Raw genomic sequence first — 6,168 nt, 5'->3', positions numbered from 1 at the left:
ACTTTAATGTATAAAATATTTGTTGTCCAAACCAAGGGGAAAACCACAGTTCACTTCCGTGGAGTTTACTTTTTTTATATGAATGTTTGTTATGTTGTGTCTCGGAATAAGGTCCCTAATGTCATTACTTTACATGCATACCAGATTTGACTAACCACTAATGTAGTCTTGGGCGTGAGCTAACATCTAGTCATATGACGAGGCTCCTCAACTATCTGGAGTTGCCTTGTAAAGGTCTGAACACTGTTAAGGAGAAAACTGGGTGCTTACTTGCCTCTCTAACGACAAAAAGATGTTTACTTGGCGGCTTTAGGTTTACAAGATCGCTGGTGAACAATCAGTCTGTCTGGCAAGAAGGTCCACCCGCAAATGTCACAGGGAACCAATTGGCTCTGGGCACTTGTCCAAGCAGCTTCATTTAAGGCATCAAGATCATAGAACCCTTTGGCAGAAATGGTTCTAAGTTCTGGGTTTTTGGTTCTAGTCTCCTTAGTTCTTTAGGCAACAAATTGTTCTTGTTATGCCATTTTTTTCAGACATTGTGGCTCATGGATGCTAATAGATTTGGTTCCACACTCCCGGCCACAGGTGTGACAACTGTCGGTGGACGCCTTATCGTTGTTCGCTCCTCGAGCGCCCCGCTGCTGCCACTCCCTGCTGCCCCCCTCGTTGTCGCTGCGAGCAGCCCTGAAAAGTTTAAAGGGCCAAGTGGCCCCTCTTGTGCCGGTTTTTACTGTTGAAATATATTATTTTTTTCTATTTTAATTTTTTTGGTGTTATTTGGGTTTTTGTTTTGTTTTGTTTTTTTAAAACATGCATTGTGGCGATGACAGTATACTGACTGGAGTGAAGGCTGTGATGAGCTGACCTGTGGACGCCATGTGGCCACGCTAGAGGGAGGGGCACCCAATCTCTAGCAGCCAGGGCAGAACGAGTAACCTCAGAAACAGGAAATTCTTGGAAAGACACATGCCTAATAGTGTGATTTTTAAATCTTGATGCAAAATTTAAAATGCATCATTTGAAAGGTTAAGCAAGCACTTTTTGTGTTGATGTCAAATATGCTAAAACCAACCACTGAAATGCTGGGGCCTGGTCCCGTGACGGTTTCCTGCAGACCACTGTTAATCCTCTGGCACGGATGCTCCTAGCTTCAGAAGAAACGGATGCGCGTTACCATGTGCTCAAAGTTGCCAAAGTCTACCAGCTTTGGGGAGCTTCAGGGTTCATCTGCGGTTTGAGGAGATGAGGTAATTTTTGTTATTTTAGGATTCTCAAGCATTGGAACCAAAGGCCAAATAATGAACAGCCTTTACTTTTTAAAGTAAAATTAATTTTACTTACAGAATACACTTGTATGGTAGACTATAAAAGACAATTTTATGACTATTTATACACATTGTAGTGATTACCTCTGTTTGTCTCTAAATGGATAATTTTAAATAAGCCCAACCTAAAAGTTACAGCCTAGTGAGGGCTGAGGATTGGTCTTTCCTAAAACTCCAACAACATGCTGCTAGATTATTTTATTTTATTCGCACTTTTTTATTTTATTTTAAATACAGGGAGGGTTTCTCTGTGTAGCCCTGGCTGTTCTGGAACTCACCTCTAGACCAGACTGGCCTGCAGAGATCCACCTGCCTCTGCCTCCCAAGTGCTGGGTTTAGAGTGTGCTACCATGCCCGGCTGCACCTTTTTTTTTTTTTTTCCTTCTTCTTCTTGGCATTCTAAAACCAGTATTTAAACTGTAGAGACTGTTTTCTTGCTGAAGTTGAAAGTGACTGCTCTGTACATCATGACCTTAACAATGTGGATGCTGTAAGTGAAAGTTCACTGTTGTCTCTCTACTAAGTTTATTGGTGTTTTTAACTTACGATTAGGACTACAGATGATGTCCCACTAGCCTCAGTCCAGGGTGTGACTCTGTCGGGGTGCAGTATGCAGTCATGTGGAACCTTGCTTTCTAGCGCTGGGGGAAAGATGTCTAATTACTGCCTTCAATAAACATGACCCAGACTGCTAACAGGTTTTGGTGACTTTGTTTTTGATACATTTTCCCATGAGGTATCCATTACTTCATCATGTGGAGGTATGTGGCAGTTATGTGGCAGGTGTAGCAGCTAAAGTGTGAGCTTTGGGCTGGCCCAGTGCCACTAAGCTGCCATGAAGCTTGACAGCCGAGTTCAAAGCCCAGGACCTACATGGTGGAAGGAGACAAGCAAGTCCTTGAAAGTATTCTGTGACCACCATAAGAACATAGACAGTAAGAGAAACTTCTTTTTTTTTTTCAAATAAGAAAACCCGGGCGTGGTGGTGCATGCCTTTAATCCCAGCACTCGGGAGGCAGAGGCAGGTGGATTGGATCACTGTGAGTTCGAGGTCAGCCTTGTCTACAAAGCAAGTCTAGGACAGCCAAGGCTACATAGAGAAACCCTGTCTCAAAAAATCAAAAAACAGAAACAAACAAAAAAACAACCAAACAACCAAGCAAAAAAACTAAAAAACAATTCTTTTGAACAGGAGAGATGGCTCAAAGATTAAGAGCAGTGACTGCTTTTCCAAAGGTCATGAGTTCAGTTCCCAGCAACCACATGGTGGCTCACAACCATCTATAATGAGATCTGGTGCCCTCTTCTGGCTTGTAGGCAGAATACTGTATAAATAATAAATCTTAAAAAGGAAAAGGAAACGCAAACATTTTTAATATGTACCTCTCTTACTTGAAATAATTAGAAGTTAGGGGCTGAAGAAATGGCTCTGTGGTTAAGAGTGCCCTCTACTCTGCCAGGCTCCAGAGAACTGAGCTCAGCTCCCAGAACTCACACCAGGCAGCTCACAGCGTGTGTCACTCCAGCTCCAGGGATCTGGCAGGTACCCCACAGACACACAAGTAAAAAGTAAATCTTTTTAAAAATAAAAAAAAAATTTTCCCCTTTTTGGTTTTTCTTTTTTTCCTCTGTTTTTTCAAGACAGAGTTGCTCTGTGTAGCCTTGGCTGCCCAGGACTCGCTTTGTAGACCAGGCTGGCCTCGAACTCACTCCTGCCTCTGCCTCCCTGAGTGCTGGTGTGCACCACCTTTCCTGGCGTTCTATTGTGGTTTTTTAATACGGAGCCTGCCATCTAGCTCTGGCCAGCCTGGACCTTTATGCCTACCAGGCTGACCTCACTTATGGCAATCCTCCTGCCTCTGCTTCCTAAGCATTGGGTTGATAGCATGACTAGCCAACAATCAGAAACTCTGACAAAAGACATTTTAAAGCTATGCTTTCACGGTTGTGGCATGTGGAGGCTTTGTGTGTTGCTGCGTGTTCCTTTCCTATTCTGAAGTGCACTGAGTGACCTCTCATGCTTGACTTAAGGGTGTTGAGGGGAGCCAGGCATTGGTGGTGCATGCCTGTAATCCCAGCACTCAGGGAGGCAGAGGCAGGTGGATCTCTGTGAGTTCAAGGCCAGCCTGATCTATAAATCAAGTCCAGGACAGCCAAGGCTACACAGAGAAACCCTGTCTCCAAAACAAAAGACAAAAGACTCTTGAGGTTTTACAGAGAAACTTCACAGCAATGTTACAGGCCTTTCACTGATTTATTTGTTCAGGGTTTTTTTTTTTTTTTTTTTTTTTTTTTTCCTTTCTTTTTTTAAGATTTACCCAGGCGAGCTGGAGAGATGGCTCAAAGGTTAAGAGCACCACTTCCAAGCCGGGTGTGGTGGTGCACGCCTTTAATCCCAGCCCTTGGGAGGCAGAGGCAGGCGGATTGCTGTGAGTTCGAGGCCAGCCTGGTCTACAAAGTGAGTCCAGGATGGGCAAGGCTACACAGAGAAACCCTGTCTCGGGGAAAGAAAAAAAAAAAAAGAGCACCACTTCCAAAGGTCCTGAGTTCAATTTCCAGCAACCACATAGTGGCTTATAACCACCTATAATGAGATCTGTTGTCTTCTCACCTGTAGGTTCACATGCAGGCAGAATACTGTATAAATAATAAATAAATCTTTCTAAAGTAATAAAAGATTTATTTTTATTATTTTAATTATTGGGGGAGTAATGTGCACATGGGTACACATGTCCACAGAGGGCGGAGGTGTGACTCCCATGGGTTACAGGCATTTGTAAGCCATCTGAAAATCAAAATCGGGTCTTCAGGAAGAGCAGCAAATGCTCTTAACTACTGAGCCCTATCTTCAGTCCCTGGTACTCTTCTTTGAGATGGTTTCAGAAGAGCCCTGCCTGTTCGGGAGTTCAGAGATGTCAGCCCCTGCATCCTGAGTGCTGGGATTAAAAGTGTGCTCCACCTTGCCTGGCCCAGGGACTTAACAAAAAACATTTGTTTTTTAGTTGTTTTGTTTTTGTTGTGTGTGTGTGTGTGTTGATGTATATTTGTGTACCGCCTGTGCCCTGGTCCCCACAGAGGCTAGAAACAGTATTGGATCCCCTAGAATTGGAGTTAATAGCCAGTTATAAGCCACCATGTGGGTGTAAACCAAACCCTAGTTCCCTGCAAAAGCAGTGCTGAGCTATTTCCAGCCTCTAGTTACCATTGATTGGGTGGGTGGGTGAGGTGTTTTGTTGAGGGGTTGGTGTTGGGGGGTGGGGGATAAGTAGCCCTGTATAGTCTGACACTCAAAATGTTTATCTTAACCTCCCTGAGTGCTGGGATCATAGGTGTGCACCGCCACCCTTGCTTAAATAAGCAGCGTACAGTAGAATCTAAGGAATTGGATTTACACTGACTTGGAGCTGATTGGAATTTGACTCCCAACATCCATATTGAGGACTCACAACAGCCTGTAACTTCAGCTCTAGGGGAATCTGACACCTCCAGCCTCCATGGATACCTGCACTCTCACTTACATACCCACACACAATCCTATAATTAAAAATAAACATTGGTGGCACACTCCTTTACTTAGCACTCCGGAGGCAGAGACAGGTGGATCTGTGAGTTTGGGGCCAGCCTGTTCCATAGACAGCCAAGGCCACACAGTGAAACTGTCTCCAAGAACCCAAAATGAATGAATAAACATTTAAAAAGGAAGTTGGGTTCTCTATTGAAATACATGAATTGTGGAATTTTGTATTGTTTTTGAGCCGATTGAACAGATTTATTAAGGAAAAGCAAGAAGAGAAGCGAGAGTGAGGGGTTTTAAGGGAGAAATGCCCCTGCCCCCCTTGGTTTTCACACAGTGTCATGAAGCCTGCTAGCCTAAACTCTTTGTCCTCCTGCCTCCAGCTCCCTGGTTCTGTGACCCAGCAAGCCCCACTCATAGATTATAGTTGTGAATGTTGAAGTCTTAACCTAAACTTTGCTCCTCAAGTTTTTATTTGAAAAATTACAAACCTAAGAAAAGTTTAAAAGAAATGCATTGAATACACCTACTCTTTTGTAAAGATTCACACTTGAAGATATGATCTCATCCTGTAATTTAGGCTGACCTCGAGACTCCTGCCTCTGCTTCCTAAGCTTTGCAATTACTGGCATGAGTCATGATGCGTTGCCTTGGTTTTATCTGTTTTTTTGTTGTTTGTTTGCTTGCATTTTGTTGTTGTTTTTCGAGACAGGGTTTCTCTATGTTATCTTGGCTGTCCTGGACTCGCTTTGTAGACCAGGCTGGTCTCGAACTCACAGCAATCCACCTGCCTCTGCCTCTCGAGTGCTGGTATTAAAGGTGTGTGCCACCACCACCCGGCTAAAGTTTTATCTGGTTTTAACTGCCATACGTATTTGCTTCCTCCGCCCTCTAGCTCACCTTTTGGTACATACTCTTTTTTCAAGACAGGGTTTCCCTGGGTATCCTTCTCTGTCCTGGACTCACTTTGTAGACCAAGCTGGCCTTGAACTCCTAGCAATCCACCTGCCTCTGCCTCTCGAGTTCTGGGATTACAGGAGTGTCACCATGCCCAGCCGTTGATACATACTCTTGTGCATCTTTTCACATAGGTGTTATGAAGGCAGGGAATGACCTGCGAAGTATGAAGTTTCCCAATTTAGGTAAAAAAAACAAAGCAAATCACTGCAGTAATATGAAAACTGTTTTCATAATTAATAAATGATAAATTATATAGATAAAAATTTTTTTCTGTTCCTGGCGGGGGTAGTTCTCATAACCTGACCTTGACTTAACCTTGACTATTAACTATGGATCAGTCTCTGTATCCTGGGGGGGGGTAGTTAT

General features: G+C 43.6%; 1 pseudogene; it reads right to left on the bottom strand.

Moving 5' to 3' along the window:
* Positions 1-296: 296 nt before the first annotated feature.
* Positions 297-881, bottom strand: LOC127209246 (zinc finger protein 474-like; annotated as a pseudogene).
* Positions 882-6,168: the final 5,287 nt, after the last annotated feature.

Source organism: Acomys russatus, chromosome 26 (genome assembly GCF_903995435.1).
Source record: "Acomys russatus chromosome 26, mAcoRus1.1, whole genome shotgun sequence".
Lineage (NCBI taxonomy): Eukaryota > Metazoa > Chordata > Mammalia > Rodentia > Muridae > Acomys > Acomys russatus.
The sequence above is the reverse complement of the archived record's forward strand: the minus strand, read 5'-3'. Positions and strand labels throughout refer to the sequence as shown.